At 39.8% G+C, this 23,538-nt stretch overlaps 1 long non-coding RNA gene across 1 annotated transcript; it reads right to left on the bottom strand.

Annotated features, from left to right (window-relative positions):
• Positions 1–17,751: 17,751 nt before the first annotated feature.
• On the bottom strand, positions 17,752–21,406 carry LOC120526910. The gene is made up of 3 exons (XR_005633232.1): positions 21,117–21,406; positions 19,774–19,950; positions 17,752–17,986 (listed from the first exon to the last, which is right to left on the bottom strand). It is a non-coding gene; the product is annotated as an uncharacterized LOC120526910 (long non-coding RNA).
• Positions 21,407–23,538: the final 2,132 nt, after the last annotated feature.

The following is a 23,538-nucleotide window of genomic DNA, read 5'->3' as shown; positions in this document are numbered from 1 at the left end:
TAATTACTTTCCATGCCATTATTATTTTTAATTAATTAGGGTGGTACAGGGGTTAGTGCTGCTGTCATATTGGGTTCAACTCCCAGTGATCACTCTTTTATATCAAGGTACTGAGTAAATAGTAAAGGAGACAGAGCACACCCTTGAACTTAGTTAATTGGTACAGAATCTAAATGGATGGATAGCTAAATAGAATACATGTCAGTATGTTAACTCAGATTTGATACAAAATGTTGATAGACACCTAGGATCAGTCGCAGTGTACTTGAGACAGTACTGCACTAGCAAGACCAGACCATATAATATGGTACTAAGAGGAGATGATCCACAGGTTCAAGTGCTGTCTCAGCGGGAGAAGATCAGTCTTGGGTTAAACTAACCTACAGCTAGGTTAGATAGTTAGTTAGTTTTGGCCTCGTATTTCTCCTGCGTTTGCTCATCTGGCCATCTGAATGTCTGTTAACAGCACTGTGAGAACAATTAATGTATCATTCCCTCTCAATTGAAATCCTACTGCTACCCATTCCTTTTGATTTAAACAGGGAAAAAGTACATCCTCGTGTAAACTTGATAAGGAATAATTGCAACTAGCCAACCCGCGGCGTTGCATACGCCGCATAATCAGGATGCTTTTTAAATGGTTTTTAAGCACAGAGGAAAAAATAAACATTTGAAAAATCTGTAATTTAATAAACCACCATGAAAAGTAACATTGCAACAATGCACGCTACGAACCAACATACAATTGTCCTGAAAACCTGGGAATTTCTCGTTCGTGGGGAACAATTGCAAGCCACGGTCTCCATCACGAATGGGGTTCAACGGCTTATCCACGCCTCCCCGCGCCGGGTAGACACACGTTGATCCATTCAGTGTAGCGCGCGTGCAGTACCGGACATATAAGTGCATCACAGACCTGTTAATGCTCAATCTCACGTGGCTGAAAGCCACTTGTCCCTCTAAGAATTTGGACGCCGACCGCTGTTGGGTCGTGTAACTATTTAGCAGGTGGGAGTCTCGTTTGTTTTCGGAAATAACCAGCCAAATCGCTCCACCAACTAAGAACTGCCATGCACCACCACCCACGGAATTGAGAAAGAGCTATCAATCTGTCAATCCTGTCCGTGTCCGGGCCGGGTGAGGTTTCCTGTGTTGAGTCAAATGAAGCGAAAGGCTCCACACCTTGTGGTGCCCTTCCGTCAATTCCTTTAAGTTTCAGCTTTGTAACCATACTCCCCACTGAACCCAAAGACTATGGTTATCCGGTTGGCTGCCCGTTGCGGGGCCTGCATTGGTGAAGCAGGTGAGATGGTAATGAAACAGAGGCACAGGGCTTATTGGTTTTTAAAGACTGCTTCCTTCATTGGGTTTTAACCAATGCACGGAACGAACCAACACACAATCGTCCGTTCAGCGCTCAGGGTGGAACGAGAGGAGAGGAGAAGGACATCCACTCCGCTCCCTCCGTCATGCTAGTCTGCTGATTTCTCGTCCAGTATGCACTGCCTGCTCATGTACCCACCTTCAACTCGTCACTCGAGTCGTTGTCGTCTTTGCACAGTCCAGATGCACCTGTGACTCAAGCAGACTTTTCATTGCTCTGTGCGGTTTTGGCTGCCTTTCTATATATAATCCACCAAGACACCCAACCACGGTGGGAGGGGGGTGTGTATAAAGTGCAGGAGTATCTAAGAAGACGCATGTTTGTCGCGGATGTGAATTGCTGTATGTAGCGTTTAAAACAGTTTGCTATAGTGCACGCGATCGTGCATCGTAACCGAAAACTCGATTTTTAAAGACTGCTCACTTCATTGTGTTGTAAAGGAACGTTTTAAGGATCCCATGGGATACCCCTCGCAAACAGTTTTACACGCCGCATATGGCGATTCACCTCCGCGAGAAACATGCCTCTATTAACAGTCAACATGGGTCGGAGTTACATGTGACCTCTACGACAGATGAATATAAATGACGCCGGTTTTTCTGTGTCATCGCGTCTGAGTTGGTGGCCGTGGCTCTGTGAGTTGTCGTCGTATCCAATGGTCTTGGAGTTGGTGGGCGTGGCTCCTTCCTGCGTGCGCCATAGGTGTCTCACTTGTTGGCGGCTTAGTGAATCCACGCCCCTTCCGGCGTGCTTTCATGGTTGTCTTGCCTTAGTGAATTATATATATAAATTGTTAATCTACATTAGATCAAAATGAGTGTCCTTGTCGTTATTTCTTTCGACAGGTAAAGGGACGCTGACACACGCAAGTTGCTGCCGCTCCTCCCTGTTAACAACACCTCCCTGTTAACAACACTTTTCGCAAAATTCGCTTTAATTCTACACTTTCTCACGCTTGTTTTATTTCTTTTATTGTACGTATAGTTCGTGGATACAGCCGACTTGAATTGCATGGATTTGGCTTAATATTTACAGATTTTATGGACTCTACTTTGACTGTTAACAGCTGAGTCTGTGGATCGCGGGACGAGACCTGTGAACATTTCTTTGTACCTGGAATATATGACCTTGGGATGATCTGTCTCTGTGATTATATTCGCTATGCTGATCTGCTCCCGATTCAATTTACAGTAGGCTACTCTACGACTGGGATCTGATCTGACGCTCATACTAACCTGGCTTATGGCTCCGGGGCGATCACGCATGAAATTACCAAGCGTTACTGTTTGTGGCTGTGTATTGGAACCTCCAAATCCTGCTACCTCTTCCTGCTATGCTTTCTGCTGCTTTGCTATCGCCGTTCACCTCATATATGCTACCACACCCGCCTGTCCTAATGGTTCTGCTATGCTGTGCTGCTTCTCCACTGCTTTTCAGATAAGTATTGCCCAGTATCATGCTAAAATACTCTCATGACAAACTCCTTCTTATTAAACAGTTTGTCCAGAGCAAATGGTCTGATTGGAACATCCTAAAAGACGCCGGTATTTTGAAGCGCCCGAAATATATACATCGCGGGTCAGGTCGCCGCCAATGAAAAGACAACCGGCAGCATTTGCTCAGGAATAATCCTTCCTTCTCATGGCCCTTGAAATACAAGTGTCAGTGTGCCAAATTTACAATGTGTGGAAATAAACCCTGATCACGGCTCTGTTCAAAAGATGCCTCATTAACTAATATTGCACTGTTTAACTCGAGATCTCTTAATGGCAAAGCATTGGTGCTGTCAGAACTCATCACTGACACCAAACTTGATATACTGTGTTTAACGGAGACTTGGCAAAAACCAAAAGAATTGACGTCTCTCACGGAGGCGACTCCACCTGGTTTCACTTTCCATACAGAACCTCGCAGCTCTAGACAAGGAGGTGGGCTAGCGGTAATTATCAGAGCAGACTTAAATATCAAACGAATCCCAATTGACTGTCCACTGTCTTTTGAGTGCCTGGCTCTTAAACTAATAACGGAAACAGGTCCTGTCTCACTCATTGTTCTTTATCGTCCCCCAAAATACAATGCATCCTTCTTATCTGATCTGATTGAACTTTTAACCCACCTAAGCTCTTACTCTCAGAGAATTATCCTTCTTGGTGATTTCAACATCCATATTGTTACTACTACATCTAAACTGAGAAATGAATTCCTATCCTTACTGGACTGTTTTGACTTGACACAACATGTTGATTTTCCCACCCACTCTGGTGGTCATATATTGGATCTGATCTGCACTTCTGGACTATCTGTTGCCAATATTTACAGCACTGATTTGGGACTCTCTGACCATAAAGCAATATTTTTTACTGTCTCACTGCCTTTACCTCCTCTTATCTGTAAATGACAAATTTCTTACAGAAACCTTAAAAATATCTGTCCCTCTATCCTTTCTGGATCCATTTCTGATCTTTTACTGTCTGCACCTATTCCATCAACACTAGATAGTCTTGTTGACCACTATAACTCAGCCCTTCATTCAGCATTAGATAAAACAGCTCCTTTAAAACATAAGGAGGTTTCCTTTAAACGTTCAGCTCCTTGGTATAACTCAGAATTGCGATCTATGAAAGCAGCTGGCCGATGCCTTGAGAGAATGTCACATAAGACTGGCCTCACCTGCACATCCAGGCTTTCTCTGACCACCAAAGAGCTTACAGAGAAGCACTAACTGCTGCTAAGAACACCCACTATGGCAGAATAATAGAAAGTGGCCACATAACCCAAGGGTTTTGTTTTCTGTAGTTAATAAACTACTCAACCTGCATCTGGCCCAACTACCTCTTCTACTGAAGTCTGTGAGGATTTCCTCCACTTTTCCGTAACAAAATTAAAGATCTAATTAATTCAATTAACATAAATACATCATCTGTTTATATCTCTCCCTGTTTTCCCACTCCATCCAGCTCCTTCTCTAAGTTCTCACCAGTCACATCTGCATTTGTTAATAACCTGCTTTGTAAGATGAGGCCGACTACTTGTGTACTGGACCCCATAATCCCGACTGCTACAACAATAATAAACTCATCTCTTGACACTGGCTCTGTGCCGCTCACTTTTAAAATCGCTTCTGTAACCCCAATGTTAAAAAAGTCTGGTCTTGATGTTGACAATCTTAACAATTTCCGCCTATTTCCCACTTACCTTTCCTGTCAAAAGCTCTTGAGCGTGTTGTAGCCTCCCAGCTCACCAATTACTTAACCACTAATAATTTGATGGAACCCTTTCAATCTGGTTTCAGGGCATGGCACAGCTGTGAAACTGCTCTGCTACGGGTAACCAATGATTTGCTTATGGCAGCAGACTCTGGACAAACCAGCATATTAATTCTATTAGACCTCAGTGCAGCATTTGACACTGTCAGACATGACATTCTACTGTCCAGAATGGAGAACATGCTGGGTATCTCTGGCACTGCCCTCCAGTGGTTCAAGTCCTATCTGACTGATAGGCAAGAGTTTGTTAGTCTTGGCAACAGCAGATCCAGCTCAGTGCCAGTCACATAAAGAGCTCCTCAGGGCTCTGTCCTCGGCCCTCTTCTCTTCTGTATTTATATGCTTCCCTTGGCCATATTATTGTAGCTATGGACTGGGCTATCATTTTATGCAGATGATACTCGACTCTACTTCAATGTTAAAAGTGGAACTTCATCAGAGCTTTTTCAGCTCACAACCTGCCTTAGTGAAATTAAAACCTGGATGGAGCAGAACTCTTTAAAATTAAACTGCAACAAAACTGAACTCCTGCAAATTGGGACTAAAATGCAACTTAATAAAATGAGCTCCTTCCCAGTCCATCTTGGTGGTGATCTCATCAGACCTGCCTCTACTGCAAAGAATCTTGGTGTCATTTTTGATTCCTCCCTTTCTTACTCCACCCACATAAATCACATTAAGAAACTTTCTTACTTTCACCTCCGTAACATATCCTGTGTTCGCTCCTTCCTCTCCTTTTCTAATGCTGAGAAACGTGTCCATGCTTTTATCACATTCCACATCGATTATTGTAATTTCCTACTGGCAGGTGCCCTTCTAATCTTATATCACAGCTCCAGCTTATTCAAAACTCAGCTGCAAGAGTCCTTACTCGAACCAGCAGCAGCGAGCACATCACACCCATCCTGCTCCGTCTTCACTGGCTCCCTGTGTCTTACAGAATCGAATATAAAATCCTACTAATAACCTACAAAGCCTTACATAACCTTGCGCCAAACTACATCAGTGACCTTCTCCATCACTATGTGCCTGCCGCCCACTAAGGTCCTCTGATTCTGGCAATCTTGTTGTGCCCCACACTAATCTACACTCCATGGGTGACAGGGCCTTCAGCTGTATAGCCCAGACTCTGGAATGACCTACCGAAATTAATCAGGTCAGCTGACTCCATGAATTCTTTTAAAAAACAACTCAAAACGCATCTGTTCAGGAAGGCTTTTAGCTCTACTTGACTTCATTCCCCTTCTCTCAGTTTACCTCTCTGTCAAGATGCTCATGTAACCTGTGTGTGTGTGTGTGTTAGACCATCAATTCTGTTGTCTGTTAGGCTTTCTCTGAATTTACTGTCTTAATCTTCTTTATCTATTTATCTGGTTTGTACAATGCTATATACTGTATACCCTGTCATTCTTTCTTATATTCTGTAAGTGCCTTGAGCATGGGAAAGGCGCTATATAAATACAATGTATTATTATTATTATTATAAACATTAGTCATAGTGTGCCCTGAAATCCCTATACGGAAAGTAATAACGACAACAGGAACACTCTAGTAGAATCGTATCTGAAGCTTATTTGTCTCTCTGTAACTCAGTTTTCAATTTCAAAGATAATACAGAAGATCTTATACTTGTCATTCATTATGCTTCAAGTTTTTCCTAATAGACCAATTAATCCAACAATCACCAAAGCATATAAAGTACCTCATCAGAGGCTCAACAATAATCATAATCGTCATAGACTTCACAGCAGAGCACATGCTCAATATAATACATACTGTGAGAGATCTCATATCAGATCTGGAGGGCAGCCACCAAATTATCTCCAAATCACTCTGAAGGAATGCAGCATTACAAGAAACTTGCAGCTTCTTCCAGCGCACATGTTCTGAACTGCCAAGGTAAAGGAGCTCATAGCTATGGCTAGGTAATGGAGAGTGAAGAATAATCTCTTTGGCAAAGTGACTCACATTTTCTTTCACGGCTCCTGAAATAAAGTGTCTAAAGGATTGAAACTTTTTCTTCTTCTTCTGTAGCTATTCCCATTTTCATATGGGGTAGCTATTTCTTTTGCCTAGGTTTCTCTGATAGAGGTTTAGGTGAGATTTTTTCAGCCGGATACCTTTCCTCCCCCTTTAGCAGAATGGCTTCCTATTGGGCAGTATTGTAATTTTTCTATCTTGTCTTCTGACACAATGGGCCTCCAGTCCTTCATCAATTTTGTTGGACATTTTCTGTCCATTGTAACACAGTAGAGTATCTCAGCAGTGGTGAGACAGGTCACTTAGTCCATCACACACACACACACACACACAAACCAATTAATATTGTACATGAGTGAGTTTGAGTAATCAGTCAACCAAACTTATTGTTAGGATCTGCCTAGTTATGAAGGGAAACTTGCTCCTACACATACAGTAGATATTGACAAACCTAGGAATTAAGTCCAGCTACACATTACAGCAGTTTATGGACACCTTCCCATCACACCAATATGAAGTTGTTGCTCATCCCATTCTAAAGCCATGGGCATACTGTAAATATGGAGTTGCATAAGTATGTCAATCCTCCCATGTTCTCTTTGGGGCTTTAACAGTTTCCACTATCCTGGGAAGGCTGTCCATAATATCTGATGTAACTGTGTGAATTTGTGCCCATTCAGTTAAAAGAGTATTTATGAGGTCAGGAACCTGTTGAATGAGAAGACCTTACTCATAATCTGCCTTTCTAATGCACCCCAAATGTGTTCAATAGGGTTAAGGTCAGGGCTTATTCAAGTCCCTCTGTGTCTTTACGGACTTGGTTTTGCGCACAGAAGCACAGTCATGCTGGGATGTAAAAGGGCCTTCACCAAATTGTTGCTACAAAGTTGGAAGCACACAATTGTTAAATATGTTTCAGTTTGCTGTAGCATTAACAGTAAACAAGGGGCCCAGACCAAACCCTGAAAAGCAGCCCCAGACCGCTATCCCTTTTCACCATAGTACCTGTAAGCACTATGCAGTCCAGAAACTTGCATTCTCTTGGCATCCACCGAACCCTGGCTTGTCCATAAGACTGCCAGGTATTGAAGCATGATTCATCACCCCAGAGAACACATTTCCACTACTCCAGACTCCAATGGCTCTGTGCTTTACTCTACTCCAGCTGATTCTTGGCATTGTGTATAGTGATCTTGTGTTGTGTGCAGCAGCCATTGAAATCCATTTCATGAAGCTCCCAATGCACAGGTCTTGTGCTGTGTGAATGATGCAACAGAGGATAGGCACCTGGGGTTTCAGCACTGGCTGCCCACACTTTGTGAGATTGTAAGGTCTACTTCTTTATGGCTGAGATGTTAATCCTCCTTGACACTTTCACTTTACAATAATATCTCTTTTAGTTGACTGGAGATTTAGCAGAGAAGAAATTCCACATACTGACTTGAAGTAAAGGTTGCATCCTCTGACACTGCCATGTTTATTGTCACTGGGCTCTTGAGTGTGACCCATTGTACTTCCAGTGTTTGTCATTAGAGACTGAGTGGCTATGTTAAGAATGGGGACAGCTGAAACACCAGAACTCAATCATTAGGTGGGTTGTCCACATACTTTTGGTAATATAATGTATCTGGAGCTGTGACACAGCCGTGCAAACCATGGCACCACTGTAAATCCCCTAAATGTATACAAATACAATGAGAAGCACCAGTCAGTCAACCAGCTTATGAGCATTAAAGAGAGAGTCCATTATTCACATTATAGTTCATAATTCTACAGGTGTGAGGAGGATTCTGGAGGTGAGGCTCATCATGAAAGGCCTACAATACATTACAACCATTGCCCAGTTTTAAAAGTGTTTCTTTATTTATTGACCAGTTTCTTTCTACTGCTACCTTCATCCACACTAAGTTTGGATAACATATGTCATGAACTGTGGCTCAGTGGACTATAAACCCTTCTTTGTTGGTCTTACTCAATTTTCACTCAATGAGATCTTCTAAGCACGGTAACTGTTCCCACTCAAGCCATTTTTATAAAGCAGGCTTGGCATAAAGAGTGAGGTTACAAAACACTAAGAAAAGAAGGCTCAGAACTTTCTGGGACTAAGATCACAAGATTGTGAGAACAACAGGCAATGCTTGTCACCTTATATACTGTTGTTTTAGTTTCTATTGCAACGAATCATCATTACATCCTCCTTTCGCAGCACTAAAATTGTAACTTTCAGGCCTAAATAAAGTTGCACTCACAGTAGTAGATGAGGCAAGAATGCACAGGTATTGGTGTGCAAGTTGGCCTAAAAAATGGAACAGGGTCTGATTGTCAGTACAGGAGGACATCAGACTCCTCAGTATGGAATGGTAGGCTTAGTAACTTGATAACTCCTGTGATGCCTGTGATGTTGGTACCTATGTGGTTGTGGATGGGACTTGATCATCTATAAATGGAAAAAAGCTTTGCTCTCTTTTTTGGTGGTTCAGAGCAATCCTTTGTAGTTCATCATTTTTGTGGTGAGAAAGAGTACCTTGTTTGTTAGTATCGCTTTGATGTTCTGACTTTCTCCACCCATTCACCAGTCAAGACTGAATTTTGGATTCATGGTGGCAGCCAGCTGAAACCACTCCACTTCAAACTTAGAAACATTTTTCAATTAAAGATTTCATTGCTTGGACAATTTTGCTTCGTCTCAAGGTTGCCACAGCATGGCAAAGACCTCTGACAAATCAATTCATGTAACTAGCAGTTACAATTCTATCAGCCTGGTGTCAGTCTGCTGCTTTCTCAATGGGCTCTAGTGATTCACAGTGTCATTGATTCACTTGATCTCATTTATTGTGCATTGAACTGTGCTGGAGTTTGCAGTTCTGGAAATACATGTGAAGGTATCAGAAGAAATGATCTTAGCATGTTCATCTGCTGTTCATCTATGTAGTTCAAAGATTCCCATTGCTGTTGTTGATGAGTGGTCAAAATGATGTCTGCATACTTTGGCCATCAAGATTGTCTTAAGTAACATGTAATACATGCATTATACTTGAATATATTTGATGTGCTTGTATTTTACATGATTTATAATATTTTAGGTATAATATTTAGCAAAAGCAAGACAAATTATCTCAGAAGTGGAAATTTTTGGAAGTTATTGCAATTAAATTCTATGTCCTTTTATTCCAATTCAATTTCAATTCTTTTTCACTTGAAATGGGTGCAATTCCAATTCACATTCCAGAAAGTGAACTGTCGAGAGGATTACTTACCTCAGCAGCAACATTCATGTCTCTGGTGAATCTTCCTATGAAGTCATTAGATGGATTGGGAGTGCATGAGGGGGTCATGAGGTCACTGGAAAGGGGTGTGTGGCACACAGGGTATCTTTACAAAAGGACGAAGGTCCAAGTCTTTAGAATCCTGGTGCTTCCTGTTTTGCTACATGGTTGCAAGACATGGACGCTATCCAGTGACCTGAGTAAAAGACTGGTCTAATTCAGTGCTGTGTCTCTTTGGAGAATCCTTGGGTATGGCTGGATTTACTTTGTGTCGAATAAGCATTTGCTCATGGAGTCCAGAATGAGGCACATTACCTGCATTGTGAGGGAGCATCAGTTACGGCACTACAGCCATGTGGCGCAATTTCCTGAGGATGATCAGCTCACAGGATCCTCATTGTTAAGTGGTTGAACCATGCCAAGGGAACACCCACATAACACCTGGCTGCAGCAGATAGAGGGTCACAAGAATGTGTGTCTGGCTGGGAGGTTGTCAACCAGTATCTTGAGCTGTTTCGTCGTGTTCTGGGTGCAGCAACGCACTATACCAGTGCATGCACCCCATCCTGACTTAAACTGGAATTGACCGAGCATTCCTAATTTAATTCATAAATGATTGTTTCGTTACTTCAGATCTGCATATCTTTCATTATGATGATCACTTCATAGCAGCAGAAACAACTCCAAAACTTTAGTATCACATGCTTAAGGTACATAAAAAAAGTTAAAGTACAATTACTATTTTATAGCTGCCAACCTGATTAAAGTACACGTTGGCACAAGTTCCTTTATTGCTCATAGCTTTCTTGGGACTTCTACAGTATATGGTTTCAAGGTGTGGGACATGGCATGCTAGTCACAACAGGGCTCCAGAGTTTAAATGAAAAGCATGGCAGGTGACACCGTGTGTCTTACCATTACGGCCTGACTTCTTTACATACTCTAAGTGCAATGTGCACATCTTTAGTAAATGTTTAGTCTTGGTAGAGTAATATATTATTCTACTTTCCCCTTTTGTATTTTTAATATGTAGCCTTTGTCAGAATGCCTCAAATCTCACAGACTTACCACTGTTTATAAGGTATTATAGTATATAACTTCTCCCCACCTTCCCTTCTCCATCTGTAACCTCAGGAAATTAGGTGTAGTAAAAGACAAGCAGGAGTTAAGTTACAATTTAAATAATATATTATTAATAATATTCATAAATAATAACAATATGCAAAGTACATTTGAATATTGGCAACCACACAACCTGATTAATGTTGATGTGTAGTTTCAGGTGGCACACAAACTTGTTAGTTACTTAAAATGTCTCTAGTTAAGGCAGTGATTGTCAAACATTCATATTTCTCGCCCCCCGTTTTCTACCTGGAATTATTCTCCGCCCCCTGCATAATATAAGATAGATGAGAATAACCTGTGATACAACTAACAAAAGTATGATACTCATGCGGTGTTGCGGTATCCTATCATTTTTACTTCCATAAGATTTGCATCTGTTCGGCTAACTTCGATGAAATATTTGCAGTTTTTTTTTTAAGTGCTTTAATAACTGTTAAAATGCCTTGTGTGGTTTTTGGTACTAATTCTAATCCCAAAAACAAAGAATAAATTATTTATTCTTATTTAATGATTTTTTTATGTAAAGAAATGATTAAATATGTTTTAATTTTTAAAAATGTCGTAAACGAGGACATCGATGAAGTCAATCTGCGCGAGACAAACGTATTTCGTCCAATAAATATTATACTGCTGTTAGTTGTATCATGAAAATAACCCAATATGCAGTAAATTATTTAACTCAATTTGGCAATATTGGCTATGCTGCTAATGTGGTGCAGTCACGCCGCATTATCACCTGATGTACTGTTACTCGAATGTACGCGACAGATACCGATACGTCTCGAACTTTCTGGATTGAAAATACGCGACTATAAAAGCAGCAGTGGCGGTGCGACTCGTCATAGAAACAAACTTCAAATAGGAAAGTAGCTCAGAGTGTCTATCTCAAATATCAAACCAAACCTGGACAGGCTGTGTACTTTAAAGCAGGCACATATTAGTCATTAGATCGATGCCTTAGAAATGTTTTATTTTAATTTTAGTTATAATGCATTCATTGTGATTATATGCTTGCAAATTTATACTTGAAATAAAAATGTAAAAAATTAATTTTGATGTCTTGTTCATTTATTCGACACCCCCCCTTGTACAGCTTCAGTGCCCAGGGGTGCGTCCCACAGTTTGAGAACCGCTGAGTTAAGGCATCATTTCTGGTCAGCTTTCTTCAGAAAAGGCCGCATGCCTGTCTCAATATGGCTGCCGAGCTGTGCTCTTCATTGTGTTGTCCTTTTCAGTTCATGATGTGTTAGATGCTTGTTCATCAGTTTGGTGAGAGAGAGAGAGCGAGGTAAAGCAAGCAAATTTAAAGGTTTTCTGTCCAGCCCCTACAGCCAATAGGGTGTCGTGGTACTTAATGCCTTTTGATACAAGCCAGTTCCAAAACAGCAATACTTCAGACCAATGGGGCAGAGAACACCTTCACACCTGCCCTCATGAAGTTTGCCAGTTTGGCAGTCTGGCTTTCATGTGGGGGTTGACTGAAAGACTTTAGCAAGGAAACATTTACCAGACGTTTCAGGCCCTTCCGCCAACACTTTCGTAAAATTACAAAGATCCATTCCTAAAAGGGGGGAAGGGGTTGTTAACCATGAAACCATTGCTATTATTATCAATAATGTAACACTAATATTACATTGGTTTGTCTAAGTTACAAATAAAGACATACAAAATATTTCTCAACTTGTATGAAAAATTTCATATCACAACAGTAAAAAAATAACAAAAAACTGGAAAATGTAGAGGAATAAACCATTGCACACACATGGAGAAAGGAAAAAATCCACACAGAAGATGGGTGAGCTGTAATTCAATAGAGTTATGAAGACATTGCACTGAGCATTCCACTAATCTCTAGTCCAGTCTAGTATACACATCAGCTGCCTCTCTGCTGGTTTTGAATTATGTGCCGGGCTAATGTGCAGGGTTTTTATGTTCTTTTCCACTTTGAATGTATTTTTTGGAGTATTGTATTTCATTTTTCCTCATACATCCCAAAAATGTGCTGGTTAAATTAATTGGTAACCCTAAACTGGTTTGGTATGAGTAACCATGGCTGTGCCCTGTGATGAAGTGGTGCCCTGTTAAGGGTTAGTTCCCTCTTTTAACTGAATGCTGCTAGGACAGACATCTGTTCTTCATGACGAGGCATTAAAAGCTTAGAAAATGGATAAATGAATGGATATTCTTTTTTTTTGCTTGCTCTTCTACCTGATATATTCCTTAGCCTAAAACCTTCATCCAACCATTTAGGTAGCACTGGTAGCAGCTCCTTGCATACACAAGGACAAGGAGTTCCTAACCATCCATTTACCTCATAAGTCAGATGTTGGAGCTGGGAATGTCACCATACCTGAGTTGATTATATTGCAGTTAAACATTCAGAAAACCAATACTGACACCTCCAGGGAGACCCATTGTACTTGGTCTTTTGGAATACACAAAACTACTGAACAAATAACAACACATTATGCCATGTTTTGTGCACCTAAATATCAAAGCAACGTGTCCACAGAGAGAAGTTGGACAGTGCTGAGAATACGACTGATTTAACGAAACACAAAGAGACAGAATTGCTAGTAAACAGCATAATGCTACAGCTTTCAATTCTTTTGATGTATGGTGCAGCCATCTTTGATTTTGAAGTTGAGGTTAGTTTAATCGAATTAGTTCATTTAAGATCAATTATCTTTAAGAGTGCAGGACCAAAACTCAATCAAATGCGTTTAAAATATTCTTTTCTCCAGCTATCATCTAAGATAGGACATGTCTCTGAGAATATTTTTTCTTCCTATTTTTCATCCTTCCCACTTATATTTGTGGGTGATGGCATACAGAGAATATTAATATCTTCTAACACTCTAAACACTCTAAAAGAAACAATGATAGGTGTAGAATCTTAAAAAGCAAGTCAATAAATGTGGTGGCAAAAGAGGTTCAGTGCATTCATTTATCAGGAGAAATGAACTACTGATTGAGCCATTGGGTGGAAAGAAAACCTGCAGCCACAACACCCCAACCAAACGTCTAACACTCCTGGGTTTAAATGAATTTATTGTTTAATCTGAAAGTGTCTAAATTGAAATAAAATCTATTTGATGCACCTGCAACAGAAACAAGACGTTCAATATTTGCTTTACTTAATGGCAGAGGAGTGATGTTGTATTCTTCAGTTGTGGAAACAAAATCAACTTTCCACTTTAAAGAAAAAAAAATACATTTCCACTATGTATTACTATTATGATGTAGTAATTTAATAATGCAATTTAATAAGACCATCACTCCGTAGCTTTATCATTCTTCAGCTGCCTGAAAAATAAAGCCCCCTCTTATAGCGGATCTTTCAAAGTAACTAGTCTCCCCTAGAGCGAGTTGCCATTAGAGAGCGCAGGCGAATTAAGTCCTGAATGTTTCTGCTCGCGCAATCTTTTGCGCGCCTTGTTTAACTTGGTTTAACTCACGCTCCGTGACAAGTGCAATCGAGGCAGTTGCTATCGTGCATCTGTGGTATTGTTAATTCTGAGATTGCAGGTGCTGTACGTGTTATTTCGATTCAATCGAAAGAGGCATTACATTTAACGGGAAACTGATGTCTTTGATAACAAGTGACAAGGACAAAGAGCAAGTGCTAGGAGTGGGTATTAATGGCAGGTACGATTTTATGCGTCTACAAAATCTGATCCTTTTTTAAATGCATTCAGGCACTGTGGCCCTTGCCAGCAAGTGCTCAGTAAACTGCATGTGGAATTCGAACTTCTTATCTGTTCTATTGATTTATCCTGGGCATTCCCATTCCCTCCCATTTTTGCAAAATTCATTTGGAATATGGAAATGAGTGCAAACCGCAATATTCTGGGGCCTGGATAAGCAATATTTGAAATAAAAAGGTAAGTGTTTTTTGCCAAATGCGTGTTTTAAGGCTGACACGAGTAATATTGACCGAAGAAGAAGCGCAGCCATAGAGAACAAATCTTCAAACGTTCGGACAGCATGTTCAAACTGTAATGTCCGTTTCGGTTTGTCTGCTTGATCTGTATGTGTTTTACTTACTTAATTGTTCATATTAAATGGAGTAGTGATTAAAATTATCATCGAAACGTATTTATATTGTATAGCACCTTGATTGTCAAATGTACATTTAGTTTTTAGTTTTAAATTAACTCATTCAACTCTCATCATGAGGAACAAAGTATTTTAATGATGTAAACCCAACCACACTGCGTTTTAGATAATCCTATGATAGCTGGAGTGATATTTTTTATAAAATCATATTGATTTATCTTTATTTTTTTATCTCTCTTCCCAAAATTTGTGGCAGTAAACTGGATTATTCAAAGAAAGATCTTCTGGAAGTTAGGCTGCTAGGTAACATTTATAGAGACGGGAAATGTGCTGTGAATTAAATTCTGCTTCTTTCATAAGCCATCAACACTATGTACAGTGTCACCTAGAACTTTAGAACATTTCTTAAAATTGTTTTATGTTTTTATATTTCTGCAATACTGTACGTTTTCAAGGTGATACATCTACTGTTTTTAGTTATACTGTTTTTCATCAATTCAATTTTTATTTGAATCATAGTCTTTATATACAGGTTTCTGCAAAAAATGTTTTTATTTTACATTATTACAGTATACTGAATTTGTATAGTTTTTATTAAATTATAGTTTAAATTCTGTGGTTGTCTGGCGCCCTGCCCCGGGATTTGTTCCTGTCTTGCGCCCTGTGTTGACTGGGATTGCCTCCAGCAAACCCCCATGACCCTGTGTTAGGATATAGCGGATTGAATAATGGATGGATGGATGGATAGTTTAAATTCAGGGTGACTTTCCTTAACTGTTAATGGTTTGGAACTGTTTGCAAGTCAAATCAAGAGGCTTTCTTGTCATACCATCCATTTAGCATGTTGCAACATACAGTGACACAAAATAAGGCCCTCCGGACCACAAATACATCCATCCATCCATCCATCCCGCTGAATCCGAACACAGGGTCACGGGGGTCTGCCGGAGCCAATCCCAGCCAACACAGGGCAGAAGGCAGGAATCAATCCTGGGCAGGGTGCCAACCCACCGCAGGACACACACCAAGCACACACTAGGGCCAATTTAGTAATGCCAATCCACCTAACCTGCATGTCTTTGGAAGGAAACCGGAGTGCCCGGAGGAAACCCACACAGACACGGGGAGAACATGCAAACTCCACGCAGGGAGGACCCGGGAAGTGAACCCGGGTCTCCTAACTGTGAGGCAGCAGCGCTACCACTGCACCACCGTGCCACCCACAAATACATGAACACATAATAACTGCAAGATAAGTAAAGAACTATACTATACTATAAATAGATAATGAATAAGTGAATAGATAATAAAATATTCAAATAGATAGTAATAAGTAAATTAATGACAACATCAACTACTAATAAAGACAGCAGTAGTATAAACTACTAGGAGCAGATCTGAGGGCAGGGGGGCAGCCCAGAGTTCATAGTCTGGACAGCCAAGGGGTTGAAGCTGTTGCAGAACCTGGCAGAACTGCTTTGGATGCTACATTACCCTCTACCAGATGGAAGTAGGACAAAGTGACTGTGGGTGGGAGAGGTCCTCCACAATGCTGTAGGCTTTGCAAATGATGGACGTGATGAAGATGCCTTTAATGGAGGGCAGACAGGTCCCAGTGATCTTTTCTGTAGTGTACACTATCTGTTGTAGGACCTTGCGGTCAGAGACATGCACCTCCCAAATCAGGCAGTGATGCAGCTGCATGGTCAGAATACTCCTGATGGGTGCCTCTGTGAAATGTGTTAAGATTAGGGGGAGTTAGGCAATGGTGTTAATTGATCAAGTAAGTTCAGCTACCAAGTGCACACCAAAGAATTTTGTGCAGTTGACCAGTTCTACCACAGAGCCTTAGATGTGCAGTGGTGCGTAGAAAGCACAGACCTTTCTGATGTCAACAATCCTCTCTTTTGTTTTGTCCACGTTGAGCTTGCAGAGGTATGCCAGTTGTTGTGTCTTCATTCTGTAATTCTGAATGGGAGTGGGCCAATTATGCAACTCTAGGAGGTGCCAGTGCTCAGTGTGATGGTGTTTTTGGTAATGACTGCCTGGGGGTCTCTCTGTCAAGAAGTTACCATTGTTAATTGTCTAAAGATTTTCACTCTGCAAAAGAACAAGGCAAAGAGCACGAAAAGGTTTTGGGATAGCCACCCTGTATACTGAAAATTAATGCAAGCAAACAAAACACATCTTTACAAATCAGAACTGCCTGACAGAAATTGGCTGAAACAGGAAGGGGATGGATCAGGGTGGCCAGAAGAGGAAATGAGGTCTTCACTAGGTGGATTCTGGAATGGATGGGACGTCATCAGTGATGTCATCAGTGGGAGGGGTTGGTGGTGACATCACTGGAATGTACATTCTTCGGTGGGTCTGTAGAAGGACAAAAGGAGAAAGGGTCGTATGACAGCACCAACCCCTGGCGCGACTGAGTAATAACAACATTTGAGCTCATGAATCGTCTCCCATGTGCACATGTGACATTTACATTATTGTTGCATGAATGCCTTGATATCACTATATGTTGATTTTATATTTGTCAAATTGCGCCTGGTCTGCTTAATTAAGACTTTGCACCATTCCTATTTAGAAAAATATTTCAATTGACCTTAGTATTTTAAACTTTGCATTTCACCAGACAGACCACACAAATCCAGAATAAGTATAGGCGCCAGCTGGGTTATCCCATTTAATTGTCACAACCAAAAGTGCCCAATGCACAAAATAAAGTCAGTTCTAATCAGCCAGTTAAATCTTTCTCTGAATGGTTCCATCAGTGGGAGTTCTGTCTTCATTGAAGCAAAGGGTCCAAAATGAGAAGCTACTTTAATGGGACTGCCCGCTTCTTATGGCGTCTTCTCAGGGTGTCGTAGGTGGGGTAGGCGTCCTCTTTAAGTTTAGTTTTAGGACTGTGGATCAAAGAGACCATACAGTTAGTGACAGTGCCCCCTCTTGACCCAGAATGACATTGCATACCTCAGCTGAGGCAAGAAGGTGATCCCCAGGTGCACATGTATGACATTGATGACGATAAAATGAATAAGAACAAATATAAAGATAAGTTCAGCTTCTTGTGGTAATTCAATAATACTTCATATCACATTTCATCAGCTCTTCATTAATGACAGAAAGCTTAGATGGAATGATGTGCTTGTGCCAGGGACTCATCTTTACTAGCATCACTATTTAACTCTTTAAAAAATATTTTTGACTGAAACTTTACTGTATGCTGTGGCTTTTGTTTTCAGGAGATCCCATCATTTATTTGTATTTTCATTTTTAACTTGATATGTTTTTTTTTTAGCTTCACCTCTGTAGGAGCAAACCTTATGCAGCCTTGAAATAAACTGGAATAACATACACATGTAGAGCTGGTTTAAAAAAAGAGTGAAGAATGAAGACCGAAAATTCTGGAAAGAAGGAAGAGCTTGAGGTGAATATAGCATGTATCTCAGTAAAAAGAACATTTTTTATCTGTTAATTGATACGTATAAACATGAGTATGTGTGTATTAGCAAAACCTTAAGGCAGTGGTTCTCAAACTGTGGGGCGGGCTCCCCTGGGGGGCACGAAATAACAAAAAGGGGGGGAGGCGCGAAGATGTGAAGAAAAGAAAACAAGAATTAAAAATATGAAAAATACATCTATTGAAACCAAAACAAATGAACTTAAACTACATTCTGATACTAGAAAAATAAACGTAGAGTTAGATAAATGTCGATAAAAGTTAAGTAGGTATAATATAATAAAATATGCATCTATGATATATCATTAATTAAGAAGGAACAAATTGGTATTAGTGGGCTCCTTTCAAAAAAAGTTAGGGGGGGCGCGATTAAAACTTATGAAAAGTTGGGTTGCAAATACTTAAAGGTTGAGAAACGCTGCCTTAAGGAATATTTTCAGTGAAGCCAAAAAAACTGTAGCATTTGAAGTAAGCCTATATATGTATTATTTTAAGTCATGACATTTTTATTGAAATTAACAAATGTAACAAGTGAACATTTGCAGATAAAAGAGAATAATGCTAGAAATAGATAGATAAGAAAGGCACTATGATAACAGCATTATAAAATCTCACAGTAGTATGAACAAAAGGTCTTTTAATGCATTGTGTTCTGCAGCACAGTGAAAGAAGACGACTCTTACATTTACTTTCTAGCCCATTAAAATGCTGTGGAGAGGGTGCCTGCTATTATCCATGATCGCCTGTACCTTCTTCCCCATACAACTTTCCACCACAATTCCCTGTGAGACAAAATACATTACATTTTTCATTCCAGCAGATGGTGCATTACAAATATTGATAGTAATGAAATGCATTACTTCAAATGTTTGTGGTGCACCATCTGTTGGATTAACAAATGCAATGCATATGTCGGTGTTATAAGCCATTTGGTAGGGGATTTATAAAGTCATTGTTAATGTTTGTGATGCACCACCTGATACAGTGACAAAAGCAATGACTTTTATTATTAAAAATATTTGTGATGCAGTATCTGTTTGAATGACAGACATTGCAACCAGATGGACACGCAGATACACAAACACTAATTCTTTTATTAAGGTGGATATTAATTGAATAAAAATGAGGAGAAAGGTACAGTGCTGGGAACTACTTTTGCACTTTTGCAATAGACAAGGCTGAAAATAAAAGTTAAAAAAACAAGAGAATGGGGACGGCATGCATACTCACAAAGAGTTAGATTGCGTAGACAGTGTCATCTTCTTCAGTCTCAGGTTCAGAACTGACTGACGATTTCTGAATCAATGATCTCTTAAATACCTGCTGGGGTGTAAGAGGTGATATTTCGAGCTGCTACTGGAAGTGACATCAGAGGTCCTTCTGTTTTTCCTCTGTTCTACCTAAATACTGCATAAAAAATAGCAAGTTTAGTTTATTTTATAGTTAATGTCTTATAAAGGAGACAGCTGCAGAGATTTAACTTTTGTGAAGTTGTAGGTACAAGTACTGCACATGTGCAGCTGCTAATATTGACTCTATAAACCTATAAATATGAAATGTTCTAATGTCAGCTCTTTCACTTTTGTTATAAAGGAGATGAGAAACATCTGGGGTCACTTCAGACAGCTCCTAAGAGAAGTGTTTCTTATTTGTTTGACAGCAGTTTCTTATTACATCCCAAGACTGTGCCTACTAAACTGAATTGTATTTCAGAACTTTTCCTGCAAAAACATGTCTGTTTATATGTGGGGAAAAGAATCCTATGAAGGCCTGGCGTCTCTTTGATGCCTAGTGACAGATGCTTCTGATCTCGGTTTTCTCTTTTTGCAATGCTGTAATGAACAAATTGGGTAGTGAAAGTGAACAGATGGATGAAGTACAGAGACACAGTGTTGGAACCTGAAGACATCATACAGGAAATAAATGCAGAGAGGAGAGAGGGATGAGGAGTAGTGTTACCAGACTTGAATACTTTATTGTAAAGTAAGACTAAATAAATTAACTAGCTAAATTGTAAGGTGTGCAGAAGACCATACTGGGTAACACTTTATAATAACTGCACACTATGAAGCATTAGTTAAGCATCACTAAATACTTTGTTCATCATTTAGAAAGCATCTCTTCCACATTAATTGGCATTACCAACCACTTTTTCATAGTGTGCAGTTATTATAAAGTGTTACCGCATTTATAAAGTGGTTGCTAATGCCAATTAATGTGGAAGCGATGCTTTCTAAATGATGAACAAAGTATTTAGTCATGCTTAACCAATACTGCAGACAATAATTAGGTTTAAAAGTATAATGTTGAATCATTAGATAACTAAATATCTTTAGCAAGAGATATTTTCATACTGTGACTGGGACAAAAATCAGGCTGGCAATACTTGCAATGTGTCTTGTCTCAGAGAGGTTTCTCCCCTGGCTGGGGTTCAGATTCATGTTTTATGTCGCTTTTGTTAATTTTTGATTCTTTGATTTATGTTATTTGTGTGTAGTACTCTTTTTGTTTTTGATTTTGTTTATGTATGTAAGCTGCCTGTGTTATGATCCATGTATTTTGTGGGTGGTCACCTGCCAATCACCGTCAGGGACTGTTCTCCATCCTATACATTACACGTCAAAAGTTTTTTAGAAGACATCAGTTTTTCCAGTTTGTCTCCACATTTAATCAGTTGAAATGCAATGAATGACCTAAAATGATGAAAAGGTAAGCAGTAAATTGTCAGAGGTTTAAATTTAAAGTTTTAGGTTAGTGAAAACTGAAACAAGGACATTTCAGAATATTACAAATAGGGAACAACTAAAAGGTTACAATGTACAGATGTTCTGCAGCAATTAAAGTAAACAAAGCCTTGCAAGTACAATACACAATACAATACAGTTTATTTTTGTATAGCCCAAAATCACACAGGAAGTGCCGCAATGGGCTTTAACAGGCCCTGCCTCTTGACAGCCCCCCAGCCTTGACTCTCTGAGAAGACAAGGAAAAACTCCCAAAAACCTTGTAGGAAAATGGAAGAAACCTCGGGAAAGGCAGTTCAAAGAGAGACCCCTTTCCAGGTAGGTTTGGCGTGCAGTGGGTGTCAAAAGAAGGGGGTCAATACAACACAATATACAGAACAGAACAATTCCTTAATACAGCATAATAATAAAAAGTTTAGAAGTACGGAGCAGAATTTAACAGTAGATGATATCACATAATAAGATTTGGATATTTTTAGAGCCCTGGAGACCTCATCCATCAAGCTGCCTCCCTATTTGGCCATGCCACGGCTGAAACGTTGCTCCGATGAAAGGGCCCCTCTTTCCCATGATTCCTGTGATCCTCCATCAGGGATGACTTTACCATAGGCAGGCAAACAACTTGGCAGGTGGGCCGTGGCACCAATTGCCACATTTGAGTACCGAGAACAGAAACAGAATAGGTGAGGGTTAGTAACAAATTATAACAATCATGTTACTTATGTTTTAGTGCTAATGACTAACAACAGAGATGCAGTCTGTACAGTTAATCAGCAGCTCTAGTCAGGATATGCTAAACTGAAGTAGTGAGTCTTCAGCCGGGATTTAAAGGCTGAGACTGAAGGGGCATCACTTATGGAAGCAGGAAGACCAAGTACTTCTGTTGAATACTTAAAAACCCTTATCAATTTTAAAGCAGAGTTGGAACACCCTCTGAAGTATTACTTGGGCAATATTCCTTGTATAATGGGAAGAAACTGGCAACTAACAAATGAAATGAGGCATTCTTATCCTTTGATGTTTAGGCCTTTCATTTAGAGAAACTGCAAAAAAATCAAAATGTCATAATCCAATCAGAGGACAAGTTTCTGAAGGTCACCAGCTTAAATGATAGGAGCCTCATAGGACAACAGCTTCAAATAGTGGTAGAGAAAATCAAGTCTTAGTTTCTACTCTGAAGAGGAGACTTTGTGCTGCAGGTTTGATTTAAAGGACAAAATAGGGTCTTGAAATACGGGCTGTGAACTGCTGCCGACTGTAAGAAAGTCTTATGGACCGGCGAATTCAAATTTGAAATTTTCGGTTCATCACGTAGGGTGTTTGTATGCCGTCGAGGTGGTGAAAGGATGGTTCCTCAGTGTGTGACACCAACTGTCAAACATGAAGTGGGACGTGTGATGGTCTGGGGTTCTTTTGCTTGAGGCAGAGTTGGTGACTTGCGCAGAGTGACTGGCATTCTGAATCAAAAGGGTTACCACAGTTTGGTTGTTATATCAGCAAAAGGTGGCAACTTTGATGTATCAAAAATTTTGCATACTTAACGATTCCTGAACTTATTTTTTATTTGCCATTGTTTATTTGATCTATGTCTTGATTTCATAAAAAATGAAGACATTAAACTGTATACATTTCCATAAAAACTGAAAAAACTTTTGACCAGTAGTGTAAATCTGGAGGATTATTAGATCTCTGACATTTCTGCTTTGTTTTTTGGCTTTACCTTTGGAATCTGTTTTGGGACTTGTTTGATTTGGTTTGCCTTTTGTATTTCCACTTGGCCTTTATGCTCCATGGAGCTTCACTGTGACTGGAATTCTTTTTGTGAAGAATAAATAATTTATCTTATAAAGATTTGGTGCTTGCTCTTATTACTAGCCAGGGTTTGACAGTGATATCCCCCTCTAGTGGTAATTATTTGGTGGTGCTTTGAAAGTCCTTAGTGCTTAGGGCTCCTAGTTCATGACATAATTAAGTCACCATATATGTAAGACTTAACAGCAAATATGTAAATTTAATTCAAATTAATAAATCACTAACACATGCAATCAATTTTTAAGTCTATCTTTTCAATAATGGCCTATCCATAAAAAAAATTAAAACAATGTGGGCAAAGCTAACCAATAAAGATGTAACAGTAATGGTTAAGGAAGCTGCTTTTATTTTAGAAACTAGTTGTTAAATTTTCCTTTTTGTCATCAACCTTAAATTACAAAGCAAGTTAACTGACATGCTGTGACCCAGTAACAGACAT

Source organism: Polypterus senegalus, chromosome 3 (genome assembly GCF_016835505.1).
Source record: "Polypterus senegalus isolate Bchr_013 chromosome 3, ASM1683550v1, whole genome shotgun sequence".
Taxonomy (NCBI): domain Eukaryota; kingdom Metazoa; phylum Chordata; class Cladistia; order Polypteriformes; family Polypteridae; genus Polypterus; species Polypterus senegalus.
Note: the sequence above shows the minus strand (reverse complement) of the source record. Positions and strands in the feature narration are given on the sequence as shown.